Raw genomic sequence first — 17,500 nt, 5'->3', positions numbered from 1 at the left:
ATCATAGCTAATCTTCGGGATGCACCAGCGAAGAATTGAACTCTAGGTCTGTACCATGGCAGGGTACTATTCTACCACTAAACCACTAGTGCTTCTAAATTTATTCGAATCCATAACTTACTCGTATTTTGGTCATGCAGTTCTTCTGAAGCCCTTAACTTTTCGTTCACCACTCGATTTAAAAAAATGAAAATAGAAAATCTCGATAATGCTACTCGTGTCATCTATAAATTTAACTGATATTGTGGCAAACCCTAGTTTTCAAATTATGCGCACTAATATCATCATAGCTAATCTTCGGGATGCCCCAACCGAGAATAAAACTCGGATCTGTACCGTGGCAGGGTACTATTCTACCACTAGACCACTAGTGCTTCTAAATTTATTCGAATCCATAACTTACTCGTATTTTGGTCATGCAGTTCTTCTGAAGCCCTTAACTTTTCGTTCACCACTCGATTTAAAAAAATGAAAATAGAAAATCTCGATAATGCTACTCGTGTCATCTTTAAATTTAACTGATATTGTGGCAAACCCTAGTTTTCAAATTATGCACACTAATATCATCATAGCTAATCTTCGGGATGCACCAGCCGAGAATCGAACTCGGGTCTGTACCGTGGCAGGGTACTATTCTACCACTAGACCACTAGTGCTTCTAAATTTATTCGAATCCATAACTTACTCGTATTTTGGTCATGCAGTTCTTCTGAAGCCCTTAACTTTTCGTTCACCACTCGATTTAAAAAAATTAAAATAGAAAATCTTGATAATGCTACTCATGTCATCTATAAATTTAACTGATATTGTGGCAAACCCTAGTTTTCAAATTATGCGCACTAATATCATCATAGCTAATCTTCGGGATGCACCAGCCGAGAATCGAACTCGAGTCTGTACCGTGGCAGGGTACTATTCTACCACTAGACCACTGGTGCTTCTAAATTTATTCGAATCCATAACATACTCGTATTTTGGTCATGCAGTTCTTCTGAAGCCCTTAACTTTTCGTTCACCGCTCGATTTAAAAAAATGAAAACAGAAAATCTCGATAGTGCTACTCGTGTTATCTATAAATTTAACTGATATTGTGGCAAACCCTAGTTTTCAAATTATGCGCACTAATATCATCATAGCTAATCTTCGGGATGCCCCAACCGAGAATAAAACTCGGGTCTGTACCGTGGCAGGGTACTATTCTACCACTAGACCACTAGTGCTTCTAAATTTATTCGAATCCATAACTTACTCGTATTTTGGTCATGCAGTTCTTCTGAAGCCTTAACTTTTCGTTCACCGCTCGATTTAAAAAAATGAAAACAGAAAATCTCGATAGTGCTACTCGTGTCATCTATAAATTTAACTGATATTGTGGCAAACCCTAGTTTTCAAATGATGCGCACTAATATCATCAAAGCTAATCTTCGGGATGCACCAGCCGAGAATCGAACTCGGGTCTGTACCGTGGCAGGGTACTATTCTACCACTAGACCACTGGTGCTTCTAATTTTATTCGAATCCATAACATACTCGTATTTTTGTCATTCAGTTCTTCTGAAGCCCTTAACTTTTCGTTCACCTCTCGATTTAAAAAAATGAAAACAGAAAATCTCGATAGTGCTACTCGTGTTATCTATAAATTTAACTGATATTGTGGTAAACCCTAGTTTTCAAATTATGCGCACTAATATCATCATAGCTAATCTTCGGGATGCCCCAACCGAGAATAAAACTCGGGTCTGTACCGTGGCAGGGTACTATTCTACCACTAGACCTCTAGTGCTTCTAAATTTATTCGAATCCATAACTTACTCGTATTTTGGTCATGCAGTTCTTCTGAAGCCCATAACTTTTCGTTCACCACTCGATTTAAAAAAATGAAAATAGAAAATCTCGATAATGCTACTCGTGTCATCTATAAATTTAACTGATATTGTGGCAAACCCTAGTTTTTCAAATTATGCGCACTAATATCATCATAGCTAATCTCCGGGATGCACCAGCCGAGAATCGAACTCTAGGTCTGTACCGTGGTAGGGTACTATTCTACCACTAGACCACTTGTGCTTCTAAATTTATTCATATCCATAACTTACTCGTATTTTGGTCATGCAGTTCTTCTGAAGCCCTTAACTTTTCGTTCACCTCTCGATTTAAAAAAATGAAAACAGAAAATCTCGATAGTGCTACTCGTGTTATCTATAAATTTAACTGATATTGTGGTAAACCCTAGTTTTCAAATTATGCGCACTAATATCATCATAGCTAATCTTCGGGATGCCCCAACCGAGAATAAAACTCGGGTCTGTACCGTGGCAGGGTACTATTCTACCACTAGACCTCTAGTGCTTCTAAATTTATTCGAATCCATAACTTACTCGTATTTTGGTCATGCAGTTCTTCTGAAGCCCATAACTTTTCGTTCACCACTCGATTTAAAAAAATGAAAATAGAAAATCTCGATAATGCTACTCGTGTCATCTATAAATTTAACTGATATTGTGGCAAACCCTAGTTTTCAAATTATGCGCACTAATATCATCATAGCTAATCTCCGGGATGCACCAGCCGAGAATCGAACTCTAGGTCTGTACCGTGGTAGGGTACTATTCTACCACTAGACCACTTGTGCTTCTAAATTTATTCATATCCATAACTTACTCGTATTTTGGTCATGCAGTTCTTCTGAAGCCCTTAACTTTTCGTTCACCTCTCGATTTAAAAAAATGAAAACAGAAAATCTCGATAGTGCTACTCGTGTTATCTATAAATTTAACTGATATTGTGGTAAACCCTAGTTTTCAAATTATGCGCACTAATATCATCATAGCTAATCTTCGGGATGCCCCAACCGAGAATAAAACTCGGGTCTGTACCGTGGCAGGGTACTATTCTACCACTAGACCTCTAGTGCTTCTAAATTTATTCGAATCCATAACTTACTCGTATTTTGGTCATTCAGTTCTTCTGAAGCCCTTAACTTTTCGTTCACCACTCGATTTAAAAAAATGAAAATAGAAAATCTCGATAATGCTACTCGTGTCATCTATAAATTTAACTGATATTGTGGCAAACCCTAGTTTTCAAATTATGCGCACTAATATCATCAAAGCTAATCTTCGGGATGCACCAGCCGAGAATCGAACTCGGGTCTGTACCGTGGCAGGGTACTATTCTACCACTAGACCACTGGTGCTTCTAAATTTATTCATACCCATAACTTACTTGTATTTTGGTCATGCAGTTCTTCTGAAACCCTTAACTTTTCATTCACCTCTCGATTTAAAAAAATGAAAACAGAAAATCTCGATAGTATTACTCGTGTCATCTATAAATTTAACTGATATTGTGGCAAACCCTAGTTTTCAAATTATGCGCACTAATATCATCATAGCTAATCTTCGGGATGCACCAGCCGAGAATCGAACTCGAGTCTGTACCGTGGCAGGGTACTATTCTACCACTAGACCACTGGTGCTTCTAAATTTATTCGAATCCATAACATACTCGTATTTTGGTCATGCAGTTCTTCTGAAGCCCTTAACTTTTCGTTCACCGCTCGATTTAAAAAAATGAAAACAGAAAATCTCGATAGTGCTACTCGTGTTATCTATAAATTTAACTGATATTGTGGTAAACCCTAGTTTTCAAATTATGCGCACTAATATCATCATAGCTAATCTTCGGGATGCACCAGCCGAGAATAAAACTCGGGTCTGTACCGTGGCAGGGTACTATTCTACCACTAGACCACTGGTGCTTCTAAATTTATTCGAATCCATAACTTACTCGTATTTTGGTCATGCAGTTCTTCTGAAGCCCTTAACTTTTCGTTCACCACTCGATTTAAAAAAATGAAAATAGAAAATCTCGATAATGCTACTCGTGTCATCTATAAATTTAACTGATATTGTGGCAAACCCTAGTTTTCAAATTATGCGCACTAATATCATCATAGCTAATCTTCAGGATGCACCAGCCGAGAATCGAACTCGGGTCTATACCGTGGCAGGGTACTATTCTAACACTAGACCACTAGTGCTTCTAAATTTATTCGAATCCATAACATACTCGTATTTTGGTCATGCAGTTCTTCTGAAGCCCTTAACTTTTCGTTCACCACTCGATTTAAAAAAATGAAAATAGAAAATCTCGATAATGCTACTCGTGTCATCTATAAATTTAACTGATATTGTGGCAAACCCTAGTTTTCAAATTATGCGCACTAATATCATCATAGCTAATCTTCGGGATGCACCAGCCGAGAATCGAACTCGGGTCTGTACCGTGGCAGGGTACTATTCTACCACTAGACCACTGGTGCTTCTAAATTTATTCGAATCCATAACTTACTCGTATTTTGGTCATGCAGTACCTCTGAAGCTTTAACTTTTCGTTCACAACTCGATTTAAAAAAATGAAAACAGAAAATCTCGATAATGCTACTCGTGTCATCTATAAATTTAACTGATATTGTGGCAAACCCTAGTTTTCAAATTACGCGCACTAATATCATCATAGCTAATCTTCGGGATTCCCCAACTGAGAATAAAACTCGGGTCTGTACCGTGGCCGGGTACTATTCTACCACTAGACCACTAGAGCTTCTAAATTTATTCGAATCCATAACTTACTCGTATTTTGGTCATGCAGTTCTTCTGAAGCCCTTAACTTTTCGTTCACCACTCGATTTAAAAAAATGAAAATAGAAAATCTCGATAATGCTACTCGTGTCATCTATAAATTTAACTGATATTGTGGCAAACCCTAGTTTTCAAATTATGCGCACTAATATCATCATAGCTAATCTTCGGGATGCACCAGCCGAGAATCGAACTCGGGTCTGTACCGTGGCAGGGTACTATTCTACCACTAGACCACTTGTGCTTCTAAATTTATTCGAATCCATAACATACTCGTATTTTGGTCATGCAGTTCTTCTGAAGCCCTTAACTTTTCGTTCACCTTTCGATTTAAAAAAATGAAAACAGAAAATCTCGATAGTGCTACTCGTGTTATCTATAAATTTAACTGATATTGTGGCAAACCCTAGTTTTCAAATTATGCGCACTAATATCATCATAGCTAATCTTCGGGATGCCCCAACCGAGAATAAAACTCGGGTCTGTACCGTGGCAGGGTACTATTCTACCACTAGACCTCTAGTGCTTCTAAATTTATTCGAATCCATAACTTACTCGTATTTTGGTCATGCAGTTCTTCTGAAGCCTTAACTTTTCGTTCACCTCTCGATTTAAAAAAATGAAAACAGAAAATCTCGATAGTGCTACTCGTGTCATCTATAAATTTAACTGATATTGTGGCAAACCCTAGTTTTCAAATTATGCGCACTAATATCATCAAAGCTAATCTTCGGGATGCACCAGCCGAGAATCGAACTCTGGGTCTGTACCGTGGCAGGGTACTATTCTACCACTAGACCACTGGTGCTTCTAAATTTATTCGAATCCATAACATACTCGTATTTTGGTCATTCAGTTCTTCTGAAGCCCTTAACTTTTCGTTCACCTCTCGATTTAAAAAAATGAAAACAGAAAATCTCGATAGTGCTACTCGTGTCATCTATAAATTTAACTGATATTGTGGCAAACCCGAGTTTTCAAATTAAGCGCAATAATATCATCATAGCTAATCTTCGGGATGCACCAGCCGAGAATAAAACTCGGGTCTGTACCGTGGTAGGGTACTATTCTACCACTAGACCACTGGTGCTTCTAAATTTATTCGAATCCATAACTTACTCGTATTTTGGTCATGCAGTTCTTCTGAAGCCCTTAACTTTTCGTTCACCACTCGATTTAAAAAAATGAAAACAGAAAATCTCGATAATGCTACTCGTGTCATCTATAAATTTAACTTATATTGTGGCAAACCCTAGTTTTCAAATTATGCGCACTAATATCATCATAGCTAATCTTCGGGATGCACCAGCCGAGAATAAAACTCGGGTCTGTACCGTGGCAGGGTACTATTCTACCACTAGACCACTGGTGCTTCTAAATTTATTCGAATCCATAACTTACTCGTATTTTGGTCATGCAGTTCTTCTGAAGCCCTTAACTTTTCGTTCACCACTCGATTTAAAAAAATGAAAACATAAAATCTCGATAGTGCTACTCGTGTCATCTATAAATTTAACTGATATTGTGGCAAACCCTAGTTTTCAAATTATGCGCACTAATATCATCATAGCTAATCTTCGGGATGCACCAGCCGAGAATCGAACTCTAGGTCTGTACCGTGGCAGGGTACTATTCTACCACTAGACCACTGGTGCTTCTAAATTTAGTCGAATCCATAACTTACTCGTATTTTGGTCATGCAGTACCTCTGAAGCTTTAACTTTTCGTTCACAACTCGATTTAAAAAAATGAAAACAGAAAATCTCGATAGTGCTACTCGTGTCATCTATAAATTTAACTGATATTGTGGCAAACCCTAGTTTTCAAATTATCCGCACTAATATCATCATAGCTAATCTTCGGGATGCACCAGCCGAGAATCGAACTCGGGTCTGTACCGTGGCAGGGTACTATTCTACCACAAGACCACTGGTGCTTCTAAATTTATTCGAATCCATAACATACTCGTATTTTGGTCATGCAGTTCTTCTGAAGCCCTTAACTTTTCGTTCACCACTCGATTTAAAAAAATGAAAACATAAAATCTCGATAGTGCTACTCGTGTCATCTATAAATTTAACTGATATTGTGGCAAACCCTAGTTTTCAAATTATGCGCACTAATATCATCATAGCTAATCTTCGGGATGCACCAGCCGAGAATTGAACTCTAGGTCTGTACCGTGGCAGGGTACTATTCTACCACTAGACCACTAGTGCTTCTAAATTTATTCGAATCCATAACTTACTCGTATTTTGGTCATGCAGTACCTCTGAAGCTTTAACTTTTCGTTCACAACTCGATTTAAAAAAATGAAAACAGAAAATCTCGATAGTGCTACTCGTGTCATCTATAAATTTAACTGATATTGTGGCAAACCCTAGTTTTCAAATTATGCGCACTAATATCATCATAGCTAATCTTCGGGATGCACCAGCCGAGAATCGAACTCGGGTCTGTACCGTGGCAGGGTACTATTCTACCACAAGACCACTGGTGCTTCTAAATTTATTCGAATCCATAACATACTCGTATTTTGGTCATGCAGTTCTTCTGAAGCCCTTAACTTTTCGTTCACCTCTCGATTTAAAAAAATGAAAACAGAAAATCTCGATAGTGCTACTCGTGTCATCTATAAATTTAACTGATATTGTGGCAAACCCTAGTTTTCAAATTATGCTCACTAATATCATCAAAGCTAATCTTCGGGATGCACCAGCCGAGAATCGAACTCGAACTCGGGTCTGTACCGTGGCAGGGTACTATTCTACCACTAGACCACTGGTGCTTCTAAATTTATTCATATCCATAACTTACTCGTATTTTGGTCATGCAGTTCTTTCGAAACCCTTAACTTTTCGTTCACCTCACGATTTAAAAAAATGAAAACAGAAAATCTCGATAGTGCTACTCATGTCATCTATAAATTTAACTGATATTGTGGCAATCCCTAGTTTTCAAATTATCCGCACTAATATCATCATAGCTAATCTTCGGGATGCACCAGCCGAGAATAAAACTCGGGTCTGTACCGTGGCAGGGTACTATTCTAACACAAGACCACTGGTGCTTCTAAATTTATTCGAATCCATAACATACTCGTATTTTGGTCATGCAGTTCTTCTGAAGCCCTTAACTTTTCGTTCACCTCTCGATTTAAAAAAATGAAAACAGAAAATCTCGATAGTGCTACTCGTGTCATCTATAAATTTAACTGATATTGTGGCAAACCCTAGTTTTCAAATTATCCGCACTAATATCATCATAGCTAATCTTCGGGATGCACCAGCCGAGAATAAAACTCGGGTCTGTACCGTGGCAGGGTACTATTCTACCACAAGACCACTGGTGCTTCTAAATTTATTCGAATCCATAACATACTCGTATTTTGGTCATGCAGTTCTTCTGAAGCCCTTAACTTTTCGTTCACCTCTCGATTTAAAAAAATGAAAACATAAAATCTCGATAGTGCTACTCGTGTCATCTATAAATTTAACTGATATTGTGGCAAACCCTAGTTTTCAAATTATGCGCACTAATATCATCATAGCTAATCTTCGGGATGCACCAGCCGAGAATAAAACTCGGGTCTGTACCGTGGCAGGGTACTATTCTACCACTAGATCACTGGTGCTTCTAAATTTAGTCATATCCATAACTTACTCGTATTTTGGTCATGCAGTTCTTCTGAAGCCCTTAACTTTTCGTTCACCAATCGATTTAAAAAAATGAAAACAGAAAATCTCGATAGTGCTACTCGTGTCATCTATAAATTTAACTGATATTGTGGCAAACCCTAGTTTTCAAAATTATGCGCACTAATATCATCAAAGCTAATCTTCGGGATGCACCAGCCGAGAATCGAACTCGGGTCTGTACCGTGGCAGGGTACTATTCTACCACTAGACCACTGGTGCTTCTAAATTTATTCATATCCATAACTTACTCGTATTTTGGTCATGCAGTTCTTTCGAAACCCTTAACTTTTCGTTCACCTCACGATTTAAAAAAATGAAAACAGAAAATCTCGATAGTGCTACTCATGTCATCTATAAATTTAACTGATATTGTGGCAAACCCTAGTTTTCAAATTATCCGCACTAATATCATCATAGCTAATCTTCGGGATGCACCAGCCGAGAATAAAACTCGGGTTTGTACCGTGGCAGGGTACTATTCTAACACAAGACCACTGGTGCTTCTAAATTTATTCGAATCCATAACATACTCGTATTTTGGTCATGCAGTTCTTCTGAAGCCCTTAACTTTTCGTTCACCTCTCGATTTAAAAAAATGAAAACAGAAAATCTCGATAGTGCTACTCGTGTCATCTATAAATTTAACTGATATTGTGGCAAACCCTAGTTTTCAAATTATCCGCACTAATATCATCATAGCTAATCTTCGGGATGCACCAGCCGAGAATAAAACTCGGGTCTGTACCGTGGCAGGGTACTATTCTACCACAAGACCACTGGTGCTTCTAAATTTATTCGAATCCATAACATACTCGTATTTTGGTCATGCAGTTCTTCTGAAGCCCTTAACTTTTCGTTCACCTCTCGATTTAAAAAAATGAAAACAGAAAATCTCGATAGTGCTACTCGTGTCATCTATAAATTTAACTGATATTGTGGCAAACCCTAGTTTTCAAATTATGCGCACTAATATCATCATAGCTAATCTTCGGGATGCACCAGCCGAGAATAAAACTCGGGTCTGTACCGTGGCAGGGTACTATTCTACCACTAGATCACTGGTGCTTCTAAATTTAGTCATATCCATAACTTACTCGTATTTTGGTCATGCAGTTCTTCTGAAGCCCTTAACTTTTCGTTCACCAATCGATTTAAAAAAATGAAAATAGAAAATCTCGATAATGCTACTCGTGTCATCTATAAATTTAACTGATATTGTGACAAACCCTAGTTTTCAAATTAAGCGCACTAATATCATCATAGCTAATCTTCGGGATGCACCAGCCGAGAATCGAACTCTAGGTCTGTACCGTGGCAGGGTACTATTCTACCACTAGACCACTAGTGCTTCTAAATTTATTCGAATCCATAACTTACTCGTATTTTGGTCATGCAGTTCTTCTGAAGCCCTTAACTTTTCGTTCACCACTCGATTTAAAAAAATGAAAACAGAAAATCTCGATAGTGCTACTCGTGTCATCTATAAATTTAACTGATATTGTGGCAAACCCTAGTTTTCAAATTATGCGCACTAATATCATCATAGCTAATCTTCGGGATGCACCAGCCGAGAATCGAACTCTAGGTCTGTACCGTGGCAGGGTACTATTCTACCACTAGACCACTAGTGCTTCTAAATTTATTCGAATCCATAACTTACTCGTATTTTGGTCATGCAGTTCTTCTGAAGCCCTTAACTTTTCGTTCACCACTCGATTTAAAAAAATGAAAACAGAAAATCTCGATAATGCTACTCGTGTCATCTATAAATTTAACTGATATTGTGACAAACCCTAGTTTTCAAATTAAGCGCACTAATATCATCATAGCTAATCTTCGGGATGCACCAGCCGAGAATCGAACTCTAGGTCTGTACCGTGGCAGGGTACTATTCTACCACTAGACCACTAGTGCTTCTAAATTTATTCATATCCATAACTTACTCGTATTTTGGTCATGCAATTCTTCTGAAGCCCTTAACTTTTCGTTCACCTCTCGATTTAAAAAAATGAAAACAGAAAATCTCGATAGCGCTACTCGTGTCATCTATAAATTTAACTGATATTGTGGCAAACCCTAGTTTTCAAATTATGCGCACTAATATCATCATAGCTAATCTTCGGGATGCACCAGCCGAGAATCGAACTCTAGGTCTGTACCGTGGCAGGGTACTATTCTACCACTAGACCACTTGTGCTTCTAAATTTATTCATATCCATAACTTACTCGTATTTTTGTCATGCAGTTCTTCTGAAGCCTTAACTTTTTGTTCACCTCTCGATTTAAAAAAATGAAAACAGAAAATCTCGATAGTGCTACTCGTGTCATCTATAAATTTAACTGATATTGTGGCAAACCCTAGTTTTCAAAATTATGCGCACTAATATCATCAAAGCTAATCTTCGGGATGCACCAGCCGAGAATCGAACTCGGGTCTGTACCGTGGCAGGGTACTATTCTACCACTAGACCACTGGTGCTTCTAAATTTATTCATATCCATAACTTACTCGTATTTTGGTCATGCAGTTCTTTCGAAACCCTTAACTTTTCGTTCACCTCACGATTTAAAAAAATGAAAACAGAAAATCTCGATAGTGCTACTCATGTCATCTATAAATTTAACTGATATTGTGGCAAACCCTAGTTTTCAAATTATCCGCACTAATATCATCATAGCTAATCTTCGGGATGCACAAGCCGAGAATAAAACTCGGGTCTGTACCGTGGCAGGGTACTATTCTAACACAAGACCACTGGATCTTCTAAATTTATTCGAATCTATAACATACTCGTATTTTGGTCATGCAGTTCTTCTGAAGCCCTTAACTTTTCGTTCACCTCTCGATTTAAAAAAATGAAAACAGAAAATCTCGATAGTGCTACTCATGTAGTCTATAAATTTAACTGATATTGTGGCAAACCCTAGTTTTCAAATTATCCGCACTAATATCATCATAGCTAATCTTCGGGATGCACCAGCCGAGAATAAAACTCGGGTCTGTACCGTGGCAGGGTACTATTGTACCACTAGACCACTGGTGCTTCTAAATTTATTCGAATCCATAACATACTCGTATTTTGGTCATTCAGTTCTTCTGAAGCCCTTAACTTTTCGTTCACCTCTCGATTTAAAAAAATGAAAACAGAAAATCTCGATAGTGCTACTCGTGTCATCTATAAATTTAACTGATATTGTGGCAAACCCTAGTTTTCAAATTATGCGCACTAATATCATCATAGCTAATCTTCGGGATGCACCAGCCGAGAAATGAACTCGGGTCTGTACCGTGGCAGAGAACTATTCTACCACTAGACCACTGGTGCTTCTAAATTTATTCATATCCATAACTTACTCGTATTTTGGTCATGCAGTTCTTCTGAAGCCCTTAACTTTTCGTTCACCTCTCGATTTAAAAAAATGAAAACAGAAAATCTCGATAGTGCTACTCGTGTCATCTATAAATTTAACTGATATTGTGGCAAACCCTAGTTTTCAAATTATGCGCACTAATATCATCAAAGCTAATCTTCGGGATGCACCAGCCGAGAATCGAACTTGGGTCTGTACCGTGGCAGGGTACTATTCTACCACTAGACCACTGGTGCTTCTAAATTTATTCGAATCCATAACATACTCGTATTTTGGTCATGCAGTTCTTCTGAAGCCCTTAACTTTTCGTTCACCTCTCGATTTAAAAAAATGAAAACAGAAAATCTCGATAGTGCTACTCGTGTTATCTATAAATTTAACTGATATTGTGGCAAACCCTAGTTTTCAAATTATGCGCACTAATATCATCATAGCTAATCTTCGGGATGCACAAGCCGAGAATAAAACTCGGGTCTGTACCGTGGCAGGGTACTATTCTACCACTAGACCACTGGTGCTTCTAAATTTATTCGAATCCATAACTTACTCGTATTTTGGTCATGCAGTACCTCTGAAGCTTTAACTTTTCGTTCACCACTCGATTTAAAAAAATGAAAACAGAAAATCTCGATAATGCTACTCGTGTCATCTATAAATTTAACTGATATTGTGGCAAACCCTAGTTTTCAAATTATGCGCACTAATATCATCATAGCTAATCTTCGGGATGCACCAGCCGAGAATCGAACTCGGGTCTGTACCGTGGCAGGGTACTATTCTACCACTAGACCACTGGTGCTTCTAAATTTATTTGAATCCATAACATACTCGTATTTTTGTCATGCAGTTCTTCTGAAGCCCTTAACTTTTCGTTCACCTCTCGATTTAAAAAAATGAAAACAGAAAATCTCGATAGTGCTACTCGTGTTATCTATAAATTTAACTGATATTGTGGTAAACCCTAGTATTCAAATTATGCGCACTAATATCATCATAGCTAATCTTCGGGATGCACCAGCGAAGAATTGAACTCTAGGTCTGTACCATGGCAGGGTACTATTCTACCACTAAACCACTAGTGCTTCTAAATTTATTCGAATCCATAACTTACTCGTATTTTGGTCATGCAGTTCTTCTGAAGCCCTTAACTTTTCGTTCACCACTCGATTTAAAAAAATGAAAATAGAAAATCTCGATAATGCTACTCGTGTCATCTATAAATTTAACTGATATTGTGGCAAACCCTAGTTTTCAAATTATGCGCACTAATATCATCATAGCTAATCTTCGGGATGCCCCAACCGAGAATAAAACTCGGATCTGTACCGTGGCAGGGTACTATTCTACCACTAGACCACTAGTGCTTCTAAATTTATTCGAATCCATAACTTACTCGTATTTTGGTCATGCAGTTCTTCTGAAGCCCTTAACTTTTCGTTCACCACTCGATTTAAAAAAATGAAAATAGAAAATCTCGATAATGCTACTCGTGTCATCTATAAATTTAACTGATATTGTGGCAAACCCTAGTTTTCAAATTATGCGCACTAATATCATCATCATAGCTAATCTTCGGGATGCACCAGCCGAGAATCGAACTCTAGGTCTGTATCGTGGCAGGGTACTATTCTACCACTAGATCACTAGTGCTTCTAAATTTATTCGAATCCATAACTTACTCGTATTTTGGTCATGCAGTTCTTCTGAAGCCCTTAACTTTTCGTTCACCTCTCGATTTAAAAAAATGAAAACAGAAAATCTCGATAGTGCTACTCGTGTTATCTATAAATTTAACTGATATTGTGGTAAACCCTAGTTTTCAAATTATGCGCACTAATATCATCATAGCTAATCTTCGGGATGCCCCAACCGAGAATAAAACTCGGGTCTGTACCGTGGCAGGGTACTATTCTACCACTAGACCTCTAGTGCTTCTAAATTTATTCGAATCCATAACTTACTCGTATTTTGGTCATGCAGTTCTTCTGAAGCCCTTAACATTTCGTTCACCACTCGATTTAAAAAAATGAAAATAGAAAATCTCGATAATGCTACTCGTGTCATCTATAAATTTAACTGATATTGTGGCAAACCCTAGTTTTCAAATTATGCGCACTAATATCATCATAGCTAATCTCCGGGATGCACCAGCCGAGAATCGAACTCTAGGTCTGTACCGTGGTAGGGTACTATTCTACCACTAGACCACTTGTGCTTCTAAATTTATTCATATCCATAACTTACTCGTATTTTGGTCATGCAGTTCTTCTGAAGCCCTTAACTTTTCGTTCACCTCTCGATTTAAAAAAATGAAAACAGAAAATCTCGATAGTGCTACTCGTGTTATCTATAAATTTAACTGATATTGTGGTAAACCCTAGTTTTCAAATTATGCGCACTAATATCATCATAGCTAATCTTCGGGATGCCCCAACCGAGAATAAAACTCGGGTCTGTACCGTGGCAGGGTACTATTCTACCACTAGACCTCTAGTGCTTCTAAATTTATTCGAATCCATAACTTACTCGTATTTTGGTCATGCAGTTCTTCTGAAGCCCTTAACTTTTCGTTCACCACTCGATTTAAAAAAATGAAAATAGAAAATCTCGATAATGCTACTCGTGTCATCTATAAATTTAACTGATATTGTGGCAAACCCTAGTTTTCAAATTATGCGCACTAATATCATCATAGCTAATCTCCGGGATGCACCAGCCGAGAATCGAACTCTAGGTCTGTACCGTGGTAGGGTACTATTCTACCACTAGACCACTTGTGCTTCTAAATTTATTCATATCCATAACTTACTCGTATTTTGGTCATGCAGTTCTTCTGAAGCCCTTAACTTTTCGTTCACCTCTCGATTTAAAAAAATGAAAACAGAAAATCTCGATAGTGCTACTCGTGTTATCTATAAATTTAACTGATATTGTGGTAAACCCTAGTTTTCAAATTATGCGCACTAATATCATCATAGCTAATCTTCGGGATGCCCCAACCGAGAATAAAACTCGGGTCTGTACCGTGGCAGGGTACTATTCTACCACTAGACCTCTAGTGCTTCTAAATTTATTCGAATCCATAACTTACTCGTATTTTGGTCATGCAGTTCTTCTGAAGCCCTTAACTTTTCGTTCACCACTCGATTTAAAAAAATGAAAATAGAAAATCTCGATAATGCTACTCGTGTCATCTATAAATTTAACTGATATTGTGGCAAACCCTAGTTTTCAAATTATGCGCACTAATATCATCATAGCTAATCTCCGGGATGCACCAGCCGAGAATCGAACTCTAGGTCTGTACCGTGGTAGGGTACTATTCTACCACTAGACCACTTGTGCTTCTAAATTTATTCATATCCATAACTTACTCGTATTTTGGTCATGCAGTTCTTCTGAAGCCCTTAACTTTTCGTTCACCTCTCGATTTAAAAAAATGAAAACAGAAAATCTCGATAGTGCTACTCGTGTTATCTATAAATTTAACTGATATTGTGGTAAACCCTAGTTTTCAAATTATGCGCACTAATATCATCATAGCTAATCTTCGGGATGCCCCAACCGAGAATAAAACTCGGGTCTGTACCGTGGCAGGGTACTATTCTACCACTAGACCTCTAGTGCTTCTAAATTTATTCGAATCCATAACTTACTCGTATTTTGGTCATGCAGTTCTTCTGAAGCCCTTAACTTTTCGTTCACCACTCGATTTAAAAAAATGAAAATAGAAAATCTCGATAATGCTACTCGTGTCATCTATAAATTTAACTGATATTGTGGCAAACCCTAGTTTTCAAATTATGCGCACTGATATCATCATAGCTAATCTCCGGGATGCACCAGCCGAGAATCGAACTCTAGGTCTGTACCGTGGTAGGGTACTATTCTACCACTAGACCACTTGTGCTTCTAAATTTATTCATATCCATAACTTACTCGTATTTTGGTCATGCAGTTCTTCTGAAGCCCTTAACTTTTCGTTCACCTCTCGATTTAAAAAAATGAAAACAGAAAATCTCGATAATGCTACTCGTGTCATCTATAAATTTAACTGATATTGTGGCAAACCCTAGTTTTCAAATTATGCGCACTGATATCATCATAGCTAATCTCCGGGATGCACCAGCCGAGAATCGAACTCTAGGTCTGTACCGTGGTAGGGTACTATTCTACCACTAGACCACTTGTGCTTCTAAATTTATTCATATCCATAACTTACTCGTATTTTGGTCATGCAGTTCTTCTGAAGCCCTTAACTTTTCGTTCACCTCTCGATTTAAAAAAATGAAAACAGAAAATCTCGATAGTGCTACTCGTGTTATCTATAAATTTAACTGATATTGTGGTAAACCCTAGTTTTCAAATTATGCGCACTAATATCATCATAGCTAATCTTCGGGATGCCCCAACCGAGAATAAAACTCGGGTCTGTACCGTGGCAGGGTACTATTCTACCACTAGACCTCTAGTGCTTCTAAATTTATTCGAATCCATAACTTACTCGTATTTTGGTCATGCAGTTCTTCTGAAGCCCTTAACTTTTCGTTCACCACTCGATTTAAAAAAATGAAAATAGAAAATCTCGATAATGCTACTCGTGTCATCTATAAATTTAACTGATATTGTGGCAAACCCTAGTTTTCAAATTATGCGCACTAATATCATCATAGCTAATCTCCGGGATGCACCAGCCGAGAATCGAACTCTAGGTCTGTACCGTGGTAGGGTACTATTCTACCACTAGACCACTTGTGCTTCTAAATTTATTCATATCCATAACTTACTCGTATTTTGGTCATGCAGTTCTTCTGAAGCCCTTAACTTTTCGTTCACCTCTCGATTTAAAAAAATGAAAACAGAAAATCTCGATAGTGCTACTCGTGTTATCTATAAATTTAACTGATATTGTGGTAAACCCTAGTTTTCAAATTATGCGCACTAATATCATCATAGCTAATCTTCGGGATGCCCCAACCGAGAATAAAACTCGGGTCTGTACCGTGGCAGGGTACTATTCTACCACTAGACCTCTAGTGCTTCTAAATTTATTCGAATCCATAACTTACTCGTATTTTGGTCATGCAGTTCTTCTGAAGCCCTTAACTTTTCGTTCACCACTCGATTTAAAAAAATGAAAATAGAAAATCTCGATAATGCTACTCGTGTCATCTATAAATTTAACTGATATTGTGGCAAACCCTAGTTTTCAAATTATGCGCACTGATATCATCATAGCTAATCTCCGGGATGCACCAGCCGAGAATCGAACTCTAGGTCTGTACCGTGGTAGGGTACTATTCTACCACTAGACCACTTGTGCTTCTAAATTTATTCATATCCATAACTTACTCGTATTTTGGTCATGCAGTTCTTCTGAAGCCCTTAACTTTTCGTTCACCACTCGATTTAAAAAAATGAAAATAGAAAATCTCGATAATGCTACTCGTGTCATCTATAAATTTAACTGATATTGTGGCAAACCCTAGTTTTCAAATTATGCGCACTGATATCATCATAGCTAATCTCCGGGATGCACCAGCCGAGAATCGAACTCTAGGTCTGTACCGTGGTAGGGTACTATTCTACCACTAGACCACTTGTGCTTCTAAATTTATTCATATCCATAACTTACTCGTATTTTGGTCATGCAGTTCTTCTGAAGCCCTTAACTTTTCGTTCACCTCTCGATTTAAAAAAATGAAAACAGAAAATCTCGATAGTGCTACTCGTGTTATCTATAAATTTAACTGATATTGTGGTAAACCCTAGTTTTCAAATTATGCGC

At 37.9% G+C, this 17,500-nt stretch overlaps 6 non-coding genes across 6 annotated transcripts; all 6 read right to left on the bottom strand.

The window, feature by feature from the left end:
- Positions 1–1,430: 1,430 nt before the first annotated feature.
- Positions 1,431–1,501, bottom strand: TRNAG-GCC (transfer RNA glycine (anticodon GCC)). The gene has a single exon. It is a non-coding gene; the product is annotated as a tRNA-Gly (tRNA).
- A 1,624-nt stretch (positions 1,502–3,125) lies between these two features.
- On the bottom strand, positions 3,126–3,196 carry TRNAG-GCC (transfer RNA glycine (anticodon GCC)). Its single transcript has one exon. It is a non-coding gene; the product is annotated as a tRNA-Gly (tRNA).
- Positions 3,197–4,253: 1,057 nt separating this feature from the next.
- Positions 4,254–4,324, bottom strand: TRNAG-GCC (transfer RNA glycine (anticodon GCC)). Its single transcript has one exon. It is a non-coding gene; the product is annotated as a tRNA-Gly (tRNA).
- A 4,165-nt stretch (positions 4,325–8,489) lies between these two features.
- On the bottom strand, positions 8,490–8,560 carry TRNAG-GCC (transfer RNA glycine (anticodon GCC)). Its single transcript has one exon. It is a non-coding gene; the product is annotated as a tRNA-Gly (tRNA).
- A 2,189-nt stretch (positions 8,561–10,749) lies between these two features.
- Positions 10,750–10,820, bottom strand: TRNAG-GCC (transfer RNA glycine (anticodon GCC)). The gene has a single exon. It is a non-coding gene; the product is annotated as a tRNA-Gly (tRNA).
- Positions 10,821–12,440: 1,620 nt separating this feature from the next.
- Positions 12,441–12,511, bottom strand: TRNAG-GCC (transfer RNA glycine (anticodon GCC)). Its single transcript has one exon. It is a non-coding gene; the product is annotated as a tRNA-Gly (tRNA).
- Between the last annotated feature and the right edge of the window lie 4,989 nt (positions 12,512–17,500).

Source organism: Cucurbita pepo, chromosome 16 (assembly GCF_057944985.1).
Source record: "Cucurbita pepo subsp. pepo isolate OVF chromosome 16, ASM5794498v1, whole genome shotgun sequence".
In the NCBI taxonomy this organism is placed as follows: domain Eukaryota; kingdom Viridiplantae; phylum Streptophyta; class Magnoliopsida; order Cucurbitales; family Cucurbitaceae; genus Cucurbita; species Cucurbita pepo.
Note: the sequence above shows the minus strand (reverse complement) of the source record. Positions and strands in the feature narration are given on the sequence as shown.